This window comes from Salvia splendens, chromosome 22 (genome assembly GCF_004379255.2).
Source record: "Salvia splendens isolate huo1 chromosome 22, SspV2, whole genome shotgun sequence".
Taxonomy (NCBI): domain Eukaryota; kingdom Viridiplantae; phylum Streptophyta; class Magnoliopsida; order Lamiales; family Lamiaceae; genus Salvia; species Salvia splendens.
In genome coordinates, this window is record NC_056053.1 from 18,260,536 (window position 1) to 18,274,812 (window position 14,277).

At 39.4% G+C, this 14,277-nt stretch overlaps 1 pseudogene; it reads right to left on the bottom strand.

Moving 5' to 3' along the window:
* Positions 1-7,631: 7,631 nt before the first annotated feature.
* LOC121787630 lies at positions 7,632-13,220 on the bottom strand (annotated as a pseudogene).
* Positions 13,221-14,277: the final 1,057 nt, after the last annotated feature.

Here is a 14,277-nt window from a genome sequence, read left to right on the forward strand (position 1 = left end):
TTTTCTTTACATTTCTTAAAACTCGTGCCCGGTCAAACAACGACTCCTATTAGGGGACGGAGGGAGTAATTTTTAGTATTTCGTTTTGGTTTCCAACAAGTCTTTTTTCCGAGGGAAATTTCCTTCAAGTTTGCTTCCTCTTCTTGTAATTATTAGTATTTCGTTTTCAAGTTATCATTACAATCGACCATCCAAGTACAAATGTCAATTTAAAACCGTTAACACATATTTGTAGTATAAATTATTATTAATTTTATTATTATTATTATTATTATTATTATTATTATTATTATACATCAAAGATTTCATTCGGCTAGTTTCGATTCGACTGGAACAAACATATAGAGTAATTATTAATTTATTAAGAATGTTGAGGGCTAGAATTATGCCATTTACTATTATTAATGTTAGTAATATTACTATACATCAAAGATTTCATATGGATTAGTTTCGATTAGACTCGAAATTGAAATTAAAAACTTTTGTATTTAAGCAAAGATTATCAAATGTTGTTAAGGATAAAGTTTATCGCTAATATATACACATAAAGATAAGCATCACATTAAAATTTGTCTAAGATACCAACATTTTGTATGTAAATTTTCATGATGGGTCAATCAATATATTCGACTAACTGACATGACTTTTTTATCCTAATTGACACAAATAAATTAGCGCGTCTTTCTACGTGACTTTATGTCATACTTGTCTTGGTCTAAAACAATGGAGTACATTTCATGGTTGACCAAACAGAATAAGTTTTTTGCTAAAAAAAATCTTATTTGTAATATTTTAAACCAATTTTGAAATTTATAAAATATATCAAAATAAAGTCAAAATTCAAGATTTTAGGGATTAATATTCTTTCATTTACTCAATAACAAAACATTTAATTTGTTTTACACGATTTTGACTTGTATTTTTTATTTATTTAGTTAGTTATTCTTATTCATTTTGTATTAAGTAGTTATAATTATTTTAGTCGTGACCAAACGGATTAAAATTTAGTTGAATAGGCGTTTTTAATATCCAAGTGTCAGAATATTGATACACAGCTTGTCTGAGTCGCAACCCAATCTACAGTGGTAACAAGTGAAAAATTCAACACGCGTAAAAGATCATTTGATTTATATGATTGAATGTGATATATTTGTACAGTTATATATCATTTTCCAACTTGTTATAATCATCGTTTTATGTCCACGAGAAACATCTCATGAACCATACGACCTATCAGATTAATTGGCTTCAAATTTAAACAAAAAAATATTACTACTAGTAAGCAAACCTATCAATTTTTTTTCTAATCTAACTCATTTTGATTATTACTTGAGTGTCGACTGTGTAAATTATTTTGAAAACGATGCTAGTATTTTTATTTGATGTGGTATATAGTTGTTAATTAGTTGGACCCCATAGCAAAAAAAGTTGATTCAAATTTTTGGTATCCATGAATAAAATTAACAATATAAACAGATAACAGATATAATGGTGTTAACTTTTAAACATTATAAAAATAATGTGATTCTCACCTAAAATGAACATCAGCTCCAAACTCTTGCAACTATAGCTAGTAGTGATTAAAAGGTTGGAAAATTATTGAAAGATTTTTTAATAGAGTAGTAAGTGTGCAATTTAATAATCCTCCAAAATTAAAATAACTTTATGAATAGTAATGTTATTTAATTGTTCGATTGGTGACAAACCATCAACTTAAATAGTAGGCAAGACACATTCGGTGGAGGGTTACTATTATATTTATTTTAATCGGCATGAATCTTGTTTGTTTCTACTCGTAAATGTATATGTGTGTTTACTGTTTTAAAACACATATATTTGTGTATATTAATCTTGTCACGTACCAACAACCTATGTCATATGTATAAATAATTCAATGGTAGTTTGTCCTATTAAGCAAAGTGGCAGAAATTCTGTCTTCCTGTCTACAAATTTGCTACATTTCATAATAACGACGGTATGTTATAAAGGACCTAAGAGCATCCACAACCGTGCTCTTGCCAGCGGCACGGTTGTGGGCCCGGCTCCACTTTTCTGCCTGCTCTCTGACAAGAGCACAACACCCACAACTGTGCTCGTCCTAAATAATACTAAAATTCATTAAAAAAACCTAAATAATATTACAAATGACAAATAAAATAAAAACGACATAATTAAAATCCTAAAAAATTAAAAATTACATAATTAAAATACTAAAAATTAAAAAAACCACTACGCGTTGCCGAATTTTGCCCACTTGTGTTTGATTAGGTCTTCTTGTAGTTGATTGTGGATTCGGGTATCGCGCATTGTGTGCCTTGTCTCGATTCTTTGGCCGACCGTCGTATGCTCGCCTCGGCGTGGGGGAGACCTCGCTGTTGAGCTTCCGGCTTCGTCCTCGTCGTAGAAGCTAGCCGCCCTCGGCCCTTCGTCGGCTATAATCATGGTGTGTAAGATAATACACGTGAACATGATGTCGGCGATATTATTCACGTACCATAGCCGAGCCGGGGACTTCACAATGTTGAATCGGGCTTGAAGGACCCCGAAAGCTCTTTCGACATCTTTCCGTGAGGACTCTTGACGCTGCGCAAAAAGAACCCGTCTCGGGTCGTGCGGGTTGTTGAACGTCTTCACGAAAGTCGACCACCTTGGGTATATACCATCGGCGAGATAGTAACCCATGTGGTAGCTATTTCCGTTGATGGTGAAGTTGATCGCCGGTGCTACACCATTCATCACATCAGTGAAGAGTGGTGAAGAATATAGTACATTCAAGTCGTTGTTGGATCCAGCAACGCCGAAATATGCATGCCAAATCCATAGGCGGTAGTCGGCGACCGCCTCAAGGATAAGCGTTGGGCCGCCGCCTTTGTGACCGCTCAAGTGTTGCCCCCTCCAAGCAGTTGGGCAATTCTTCCACCTCCAATGCATGCAGTCAATGCTGCCAAGCATTCCGGGAAAGCCATGGACTGATTTGTGAAGACGAAGCAACCGTTGGCAATCATCGGTGGTGGGTGCCCGAAGGAATTCATCCCCAAAAGCTGAACGAACGCCCTCGCAAAAATTCTTTAGACAAAGGATTCCAGTGGACTCACCGATATGCAAATACTCGTCGAAGATGTCGGCCGTTTGCCCAGTAGCGAGTTGTCGGATGGCACACGTACACTTCTGCAACGGCGTGATACTTTGCCGGCCGGCTGCATCTGGACCTGTTTGGAAGAATTCAACACGTGCGGACAATGTGTTGACAATTCGCATGAACAAGCGCTTTGACATGCGAAAACGGCGCCTGAATTAATCTGTCGGAAACCGCGGCTGGTTGGCAAAGTAGTCGGCAACGAGCCTTTCGTGGGCTCCCTCCCGGTCACGATGAATGTAGCGCCGATTTGATCTGGTTCGTTGAGGAGGAGGAGCGGGGGTATTCGCCGCGACATATGCTTCGTAAGCGGCACGATGTTGTTCGTAGTATTCTTGTTCTTCGCGTTCCGCTTCCGCTATAATATGGGTGAAATCCATTTGAGGTTTTGAATGAGAGATGAATGTGTTGATAGTTTGTATGAGAATTAAGAATGAGAGATGAATGGGAGATGAATTGATGTGATAAATGAATGATGAATGTGTGTATTTATAGATGATTTTGGGGGAAAAAATAAAAAAAAAATCAAAAAAATTCAGAAAAAACGGGAAAAAAACAGCCATATTTTTGGGAGTTGGAAAATTTTTTTTAATCATTTTATATAATTTAAAAATGATTTTTAAAATAAAAAAAAATAATAATTCAAAGGCAACGGCTATGCCATTGCCCAATCATAAGCCGCCACGTCGCCTGCTCGCTGGCACGGCGCTGCTCGATGAGCGCAGCGGCGGCGGTCCTCGTCCTCGCCGCTGGCACGGACGGCGGCCTTCACTCCCACCACCGTTGTGGATGCTCTAAAACCTTATCTAGAAGTCTAATGGAGACTATATACTAATTAAATTTAACTTGAAACAAGTTCAAAATAAACTAATTTGCATCTTGTGGCATATTATTCTATTACGAAAACAAATCAATAGGGGTGGGTTAGGAGAATCAAATTCCCTTTTATGTGTTAGTCTTCGTGGTTTGCTACTATTATATTTGCTATTCCATTCTTTTAGGGCACCCGCAACGCGTGACGCCGGCGTTCCGCGTGCCGTTCCGCCGGAACGGTTTCGCCGCGGAACGCGTTGCGGCGCACCGTTCCGCTCCCATTCCGTTCCCATTCCGTTCCGCGTGCCGACGGCACGGAACGCGGCACGGCTTGTGCCGCCACGCGCTCGGGCGACGTGGCGCTCCCCGCTTCGTGCGTGCTTCCAACTCGCCGGCCCGCGAGTGGGACACGTCAGCGATGACGCAATAATTAAATTTTTTTTTAAATATATTTTTATAAAATTTTTTTTTTAAACGGTCATATTACCGTTTTTTTAACTTTTTTTTAATTTTTTTATTTTTATTTTTATTTTCTTATTCTATAAATACACCTAATTTATTACATTTCACACACAACTACACATCTACTCTTCCTAAACCAACATCAATTCCTCTCCAATTTTCTATTTCAATCTCCTTCACAAAATGTCCGGCGACGGGAATTACGGCGGTGGCGGCTCCGGTGGGTGGGATCTCAACGCGTTCGGCGATTGGGAGACCATGTACAACACACTAGGTGGTTCCGGGTCGTCGACGCCGGGCACCCAGGGGTCGGCGACGCCGGGTGGGAACAGACCACCCACTTTCGATGTGGATGCCTACGCTCGACCACCCGGCTCGCGGCTTTCTCAGGGTTTGTCCCAGATTCAGGAGGATATCCCCGTAGAACCCACCCAGGGAGGAAGCCGAGGCGGTGGAAGCTCTAGGGCTGCGTCTGAGGCACCCGAGGAGGAGGAGGAGGAGGAACTGGAGGATCTGGGCCGGCATCCGTACAACAACGAAGAAACTAAGGCGGTGTACACCGCCTGGCTCACCGTCTCGTACGATCCCATCGTCGGGAACCAACAAGCCGCCAAGTGCTTCTGGGAAAAGGTCCGTGATGTCTACCACCAGACTAAGCCGAAAGGGGCCCGGAAGCGCAAATATACAATGCTCCGTGCTCACTTTGGCCGAGTCGACGCACAGGTCAAAAAATTTTGCGGCATCTACGCGGCCGAAGCGGCGAACTACCAAAGCGGAGCTTCGGGCGCCGACATTCTGAGGGCGGCTTTGCGCATCTTCTACCATGACACCGGCCTACAGTTCAAATATGTTGATATTTGGCAGCTCGTCAAGGACGAGGAAAGGTGGGCCGGCGGTGTCCGCTCGAGCTCGGGCTCAACCTCAAAGCGCACGAAGCACACGGCGAGCGACCGCTACTCGTCTGGTGACACCGGTGAGGCCAGCGAGGGTACACCGCAGGTGTTTGGGGGTACTGGGGATCCAACGCCCGACGAATACGGGGGATCCAGCCGTGGGCGCCGTCGGCCGAAAGGGACGAAGGCGGCGAAGACGGCTAGAGCGAGGAAGGGCCGAGGCGAATCAAGCCAGTCGGCCTCGGGATCGGGCTCGCGGGGAGGCTCGGACACACTTACGGTGGCGTACATGACCGCCACAATGGCGGACACTTCCCGCTTCTCGTACGCCCAATTCACGGCCTGGTGGAACGGAATTGTGTATATGGCAGCACAACTTGGCCTTCCGACTCCCCCTCAACCTCGACCGCCTCCGGAGGATGATTCGCCGGCGGAGTAGTTTTTTTATTTTCCCACGTTTGATTGTGTGTTTTTTATTTTGTGTTTTTTATGTTTTTAGGATTTTAATTGTGTGCTTTTTTTATTTTTTTTTAAGTTTAAGTTGAATTTTTTTTAATGTTGTGTGTTTTTTAATAAAGTGTGTTTGTTTTTTATTAAAGTGTGTTTATTTAAATTGAATTGGGTTGGAGATAAAAAAAATGAAATTGAATGAATAGTAATTTAAGGAACGGTTAATCCAAGCCCCTTGGCCTAGCGGTAAAGGGTGCTGGATATCGCGTCCATCCTGGAGGTCTCGAGTTCGAACCCTGGGTGACGTAATTTGTCTTTCCTCCTTGTTATAGGAGTTGATTTGTAATTTCCTCCTTCATATATATGATATAAATATATGAAGTTAATTTAAAAAAAAAAAAAAAAAAAAAAATAATTTAAGGAACGGTTAAGGAACGGTTAAGGAACGAAGGGTTGCAGGTTCCGTTCCTTAGTTAAGGAATGGAGTAAAAAAGTACAGTGGGGCCCTCAAATAGTGGTTTAAGGAACGGTATAGGAACGGTATAGGAACAGCGTTGTGGATGGCCTTAATCTCTAACGATTGATTTCTTTTCAGCATAAAATTTAAGGAAATGCTATTTATTGAGTTAAATGAAAAAAGAATTAATTACCGAATGAATACATCTATAACATTTTTTAATTAAACAAGTTTTCAACCTTTTCGAAATCTACCTTTTATTTTTTAAATTTAACAAAAACATCCAAAAGAAAAGAATGTTTAAAAGAGAACTATGACGACCTATTGCACTCTGCCACTCTACCACTCGGTTTATAATCCATCGTGATATATAAAAAAAAGCATATATATGCTACAAAAGAAAACGGACAAACAAGGTAGAAAAAGAAATGTTTTAGACAAACAAGACATGAATAATTGAAGGGCGGTCTTAAAATTAAAGTCACGCGGTTTGAAAAGGACACATAATTTTATTCTGATCATGTTTTATATAGTGCACAACGATAACCATAACATGAATTTAAAATAATATAATTCATACAAAATGAATAGTAATGGATGTTTGTGACATCAACATCATGATCAATATATAAGTATCCGCCGAAACCTTGTGATAAATAATTAACACTATAAACTTTTAAAGCATAGCAATTGAGTGCATGCCCATACTTCTTCTTGGGCCACATATTATTTCTTCCAAATTTTATCCCTTGGATTTATTAATGCTTATCTATAGTATCCACATTTATTAATTTGGTTTTAAATAAGATCAAAGTTATTTATTGATCATGACTGCCACTTCTGAGTTAGATACATGATAATTGAAGGAAGATTGGAACTCCAGGTATGATGCTGACTAAATGGGGAGAAGTTGTGTTGGCTAAATCATCAAAGATTAAAGAAGGAAAAACTTAATTAGCATATTCCATACATAAATTTATGTAAGGGTCAAATAATTATTTTTCCTGGAAGGTAACTTGAAATTAATTTGGACCAGTATCTTTGTGTAATCTGAAATATTCATATAAATTCATTTGACAATTATGGACTTTGATGCGAAGGCCTCCTAACATTGCTAAAGCTTGATTAGATTGATTTATTGGTGGATTTCTACTTGTGATTTGTCATATAAATGTCAGTTCAAGGGAACACATAAAATTCATTAGTGAAATTGTATATATACTTCATGAAGCATGCTTTTTGCTATATTAATAATTCAACATTTAGGCTTATGATATAATTCAACATTTGCTGCTTCACTCACCACTTCCCATCAACAACACCAACAGCATGTAATCAGAATGATATTAAACCAAAATAAAAAAGAAAATGACGTATCTCAGTTTATCCATAAAAACATCTGTTGATATCACAACAGAAATTTTGAAGTACTAAAAGAGGCAGCAAGCATCTTATAGATTGCAGTTGTATTGCCATTTATGAGCAAAACACTATGGCATAGTGCAAGGCATTACAAGGTTACATGTTCTCTCTCACAATGAATATTAAAAGAAGATTTGAAATGGCAAGTTATTATAACTGCCGGGACTACACTCATTTCTTCAACAAGGTACTGCACTGCGCCATGATCTTCGACGCCCTGGTAATGGAGTCGGTCATATAGAAGTTCTCTACTGCAGCTGTGAAAGGAGCAGCATCGGGCTTCTCCTTGACTTGCGGTCTCAATGCAGAAGTTGAAAATACAGCTGGCTCTCTCTCGTCAACGCGCAATAGGTTGGGTGCCACTGTACTTATTCGGGATCTGATTGCATTGAGGTTGTCGTAAGGTAGCGCAGAACCTGCCACCTCAGACAATGCTCTAATGATTTTCCAGTCATCTCTGGAGTCACCAACAGTGGGGACTGCAGGTACTGTAGTTTGAGCACACCCCTCCGTGTTTGCATATGTGCCTTCTTTTTCAGTGAAGGCAGATGCTGGTAGAATTACATTGGCACGATACACACCCCGATCACCATGGTGGCCTTGGTATACCACGAAAGCATCATCAGGGGTTCTGTCCAAATTAACATCATCTGCACCCATCAAATAGACAAACTTGGCAGATTCAATGCTTTTTTCTGATTCTGCTACAAGTCCAAGGTCCAGAGCAGCAGCTTGGGCAGCATTAAGCAACAGAACATTGAGTCCATTCCATTCAGGCCTGACTGCGTTTATTTTCTTGGCAATGGTCTCAACAACTGAGAAAATTGCATCCTTATCGTTCCGTCCAAAAATCCCAGCACCAACAATTATGACGGGGTTCTTAGTATTGGATAGGAAGAGTAAAACGGATGGCGTCCCTCAGCAAGTTCAGTCAGTGTTTCTGGGCCTGTTCCCAAATGCTCATGAGCATAGTTTAAATCGGCTGGAGGGCCCACATAGCCAACCTTAGCATTAGTTGCTTTTACTGTTTTGCGAATTCTGGCATTCACCATGGCGGCTTCAACCCTTGGCTGAAAGAGAAAAATAGCCAGTTTGGGTGACGATTAAAAGAGTGTCCCAAAGAACTTTACACAAATATAATCATGCTACAACGAAGAAAAACAGACATTGCATATGCTTTTATTTAACTTATACTCCCTCCATCCCATAAAAATAGACCCTTTCCATTTTGGTCCATCCCGTAAAAATAGTCCACTTCTAGTTTTGGTAATTTCTTTCTTTCTAATGAGATGAGCCCCATTCTCCACTAGCTTACTCCAATAAATTTTTCTTTCTATCTCTCTCCTACTTTACCAAGTACGCATTAAAACCCGTGTCGTCTCAAATGTCTCTATTTTTATGGGACGGAGGGAGTATGAATTAGATCAAAAAATTATAAATCTGCCTCTTCACTGATACGCCTCATCATTAGCTTCTATTTCTTAGGGGGCTCAGGTCATTCAGTGGCTAACTGTTTCTGTTCTCAATAAATATCATTATACTTCATAGATCATAATTTTGACTATATGTTTATAACATAGTACTCCCTCCGTCCCATGCTACTTGCACTTTTGCTTTTCGGCTCGTCACAAACTCCTTACACTATTTATAGTTTAAGTTAGAATTAATGCATTTAATTAATATGTTAGATTAAGTTAAGAGATCCTTTATTAAGTGATGTCTCATTACACTTAAAATTCTAATTTAATCACACTAAAAAATCAATCCCGAATTTACGGCCTAAAATGAAAAGTGCGAGTAGCATGGGACGGAGGGAGTATATTTTACTATCTTACTTTTTACATAATCCCATTTATCCTGAGCACGAACTACCTAAAACCTCAACATGAAGGTATAGCTTGTAGCTAAAGTGCCTACTAAAAAACCATTATGAACTAAGATCGCGTATCAAAGACAAATTCAACTAAATATTACCACTCTACGCTGAGACATTATAAAGCACGATCTATCATTAGACTGACTCAGAGTACTTCAATAAAGGTTGATCAGTTATTAAGAAGTGCTGCTTCAGAGTCATTAGCCGTCAATACCAATGAGCAATAAAATTTACCTGTGTACCAACTAGGAGAAAAGCATCAGTTTTCTCCAACCCACTAATGCTAGTGTTCATAATATATCCAGATCGCAGGTCAGCATTTGGACTGGGGCCATTTCCTTCACACCAAATGTTATCTGACCCCATCTTGTTCAAGAAATCCTTTAGTGCCATCATAGATTCAGCATCTGACAGCTTACCAGCAACCCCAACAATTTCTTCTGGTTCAACTTTGTGGATGGCTTCTGCAACCACTGCAAGTGCATCGTGCCAGCTCACAGCCTTAAAGCGCCCATCTGCACCCCGAATCATTGGATCATTTAGCCTTTGTCTCTTCAGGCCATCATAAAAGAAACGGGTTTTATCTGATATCCACTCCTCGTTGATGTCCTGTACACATGCACCAAATTGCATACAACAGATCCAATCGCACGGTAAAACAATTGAAATGAGTCAAACATAAATGAGGCAAACATAATACTAAGGACGCAGAGACTGTAAGACATGCATGTGGATGTTGATGCAAAAAATAAACACACGCAGAAAAGAAGTTAATAAGTCTTTCACATTTGAATGGTCATGATTTCAATGTCGATGCATGCAGCCTAAATTTGATCTTCATTATAAAAAATAAAACCGAACTTTGGCAGCATTAAACTCTCATATTAATTAAGAAAGTTATTAGCCACAACTTGGCAGAGCCATAGCCTAAGTTTTTGGTGATCGTTATAAAAGCATAAAACGGCTTCATAATCAAAATCCAATAAGAACAGAAAGAAGAAAATGAGTCTAACTCTTCTAAGATGTAAAGAACAGATATAGCTTGGGCACACAATGGGTATCACATCTAACCTCATTCAACCGGGGTACAATTCGCATGACCTCAGGACCTCTACTATCGATTCGAATATTTGAACCAACCGCATCTGTTATATCAATGCTTTCGGTTCCCTTTAGCTCCCAATTACGGGCTTTAAAGGCAAAAGGCTTTGATGTCAGGGCACCTACAGGACAAATATCTATAACATTGCCTGACAATTCACTGGTCATAAGTTTCTCAACATAAGTTCCAATTTCTTCTCCACTGCCACGACCCAGCATGCCAAGATCAGGAACGCCAGCTATTTCTGATGCAAACCTCACACACCTATTTGATAACAAGCCCACATGTGAATAACAGTCAGTTCAAAACAATCAACAATAATTCCAGTTCTACATCTTTATGTGTCAGGAACAATGTTATCAAATAGCGGATATGGCGGCGCCATGGCGCTATGGCATGGCGTTCGGTGGTGGAAACGCCATAGCACCATGTCGCTGCCATAGCACTGCCATATCCGACATTTGACAACATTGCGTGTGTACTGCATTTAGGAATAGGGCATTATGCAAGAAACATGGTTGTTAGAGTGGTATATTATGCTTTATTAATTGTTTAAAGTGTTTTAGATGTTATATTTTTAATATTTTTTTAATTTTTGAATTATATATAAATATATAAGTATTATTTTATTTATTTAATTTTTGACCGCCATATCCGCCATACTAATACGCCATATCCCTGTGGCGGATTTTAGGCAAACCGCCATAAGCCGCCATACGAGATTGATAACATTGGTCAGGAAAAATGATTATCACAGATAAGATTATCGAAGAGTGAAGAGGCAGGGAGCACAGCAAGATGAAAATACTTTACAAACAAGACAAGATTTTTTTCAGGTAAAGGACATAATCACCTAGGTAATTTATTCTAATAAAAGCCTTTTTTTTATTATAGTTTATCACTTTTGACCTTACAAACTTGAAATACTTAGTTGTTATTCTTTACAAGTAGAGCCCCATCAGAATATTTCAGTCATGGAAATGAAACAAAGTCTTAAACTGCAATCTATCAGGAAAACTACATAAAACATATTCCAATTTCACAATGACAGTCAGTCAGGACTCAGCAGGCACTTCATATAGAAAAGATAAGAAAATTAGCTAATAATATGAAGCTAGTTATTTTAGGCATCATGATCCCTCATCCCTGGCAGAAAGGTGTCTTCCTCACGAGATTTATTTAGATATCCAACCAACCAGCTTGGTCTGTTTCTCAGGTTTTCTGCTCATGTTGATGAATAATACAAAAAACTCTGCCACGAACTATTGACTCTCGTTTTTTCATTCAGGACAGTGAAATATTTGGCTCCCGCACATTGAGAAAATATATAGAGGAATTTTGAAAACTCAGTTGACGCTATACAGCAAACGTAAACTGAAATGATAAGTGCAAATCAATTGGCACCTGGTACACTGGATACATCGAGTCATCACTGTCTTAACCAGAGGGCCTAGGTTCTTATCAACTACAGATCTCTTAGTTTCAGTAAAACGACCACGATCAGAACCAAAAGCCATGGACTGATCCTGGAGATCACACTCTCCACCCTGGTCACAGATTGGGCAATCCAGTGGATGATTCATTAATAGAAACTCCATTACTCCTTCCCGCGCCTTCTTTGCGAGTGGTGTATCTGTCTTGATTTTCATTCCTATGGGACAGATAGTGAAAAGTTATGTCAAGAAAAACAGATTAACATTGGAAATTATAATTGTGATAGATGAGTAAAATGTCTGCACCCATCCTAAGCAGCACACAATTTAGCCACTCAAAATATAGATAATTCCTTAAACAAGCTCTTCTCTATTAATTACTACAAAGAATCACATTGCAAAAAGCTTAAATAGTGTTATATGACAGTATCCTCCATTCAATCAGACCAATAACATCCTCTGAGAACAAATAATAAGAGTATCATAGAAATCCCCATCATGTTATAAGTATATTTAACTGAAATAAAAAGGCCTCTACTAAAGAACATATTTTTATCTTTGAGCGAGCAAAAGAAGCACGAATGTTCAGAAATAGCAATATGATATTTCATTCAGGGAATAGAAGCCAGGTACAAAGCGAAGTTAAAAAAAGTCCAGCATCAACAATACAAATAAGGAATTAAGCATTTCCACGAAACCCCAATTTAAAAAAAAAAAAAAAAAGCGGAAGCGTCTTGTTGGTACCTGGAAGAGCGGGCATAGCGCAGGAGGCGACCGGCTTGGGCGATTTCTCGACCTCGACGAGGCACATACGGCAGTTTCCGGCGATGGAGAGGCGGTCGTGGTAGCAGAACCTCGGAACATCGACGCCTGCGAGCAGGCAGGCCTGGAGCACCGTCATCCCCTTAGGGACTTTGACAGGGTAGCCATCGACGAAGACCTCGATTGCGTCATCCGGGTTGGGGAAATGGACACGAGCGCCGGCCACAGGGTTCCGCTTGGGGAGATCTGGCTCAGGCTGGGCATCCGCCGCAGCTGCTTCAGCGGAGTTGTGGAGCTCCGGGGTGGTGACGATGGAGCGGCGGAGGTGGCGGGAGTTGGAGGCGGCGAGGCGGGCGGATCGGAAAATGGCCCGAGAAGCGAGGTGAGTCAGCCCCATTTTCACTCTCAGATACTCTGCTGCGTGTGCTTGTGTTGCCCACAATTTCAATTTGGGTTAGGAGATATCCGGATTCTTTGCGGGTCAGACAACTCGGTTTGACCCGTTTATGAACATACCACCCGCTTTGGTTCGAATTTTATTTCAATTTACATTTTTCAAATTTTTAATGCTGTTATTTTCAGTTTAATTGAACATTCAGTTTATTAATTTTAAAATGGATGTTTTAGTTCAATTATATAGGAGTACTACTAAGATGAATATGTTTTTGAGTTATTTTTTGGAGAGTAAATGCCAAAATTGGTCATGAATATATGTCCGTTTTATGATTTTAGTCACATGCATTATCTTTTGAATTTTTGCATCTCAAACATTTCAATTTGGATTACAATCGGTCCAAAATTAACTTTTCCATCAAATTTAACCGTCAACAGGTTTAAATCGAATTTTGACTCGGATTTTGACCAATTTAATCATTTTTTTAATAAATTTTATTTAATTTGACAATAATAATAATTATTTATAAATAAAATAACTTTTATTTCAAAAACACGTCTCATTCACGATATTCATTTCTTCTTCTTTCTTTCTTTCAGCCACGACACGACGTATAAACAAAGAACCCTAGTTCTTGAGTGACTCAACTACGTCAGCTGTTGGGATTCAATACGCACAAGACTTTCACACACTCAGGTGAATCACACACACACTCACAGTTGTATGATAACTCACAATGCAGAAGAACACACACTCACACTTAGAGTATCGAAGATGGTAATCTTGGAGAGAAAACTTGAAAACTCTTTATTGATTTTCACTACTAACTACGTACATGGTTTTGAGCTATTTAAAGCTCTACAATCAAGTAGCAACTGCTACTAACTAACTACAAGAAGAATCAAGAAAGCAAGAAGAATAACTGCTACATCTCGGCTAACTAACTGCTGCACCAACGGCTAGTTTCTCTAGGCCGAACTTCCTTCTCGGTTCAAGACCGAACTGTTGCTTCTTCTTTTCCCGGCTCAAGACGAACTCTATTCTTGACTCAAGACCGAACTTTCTTTTCGGCTCACA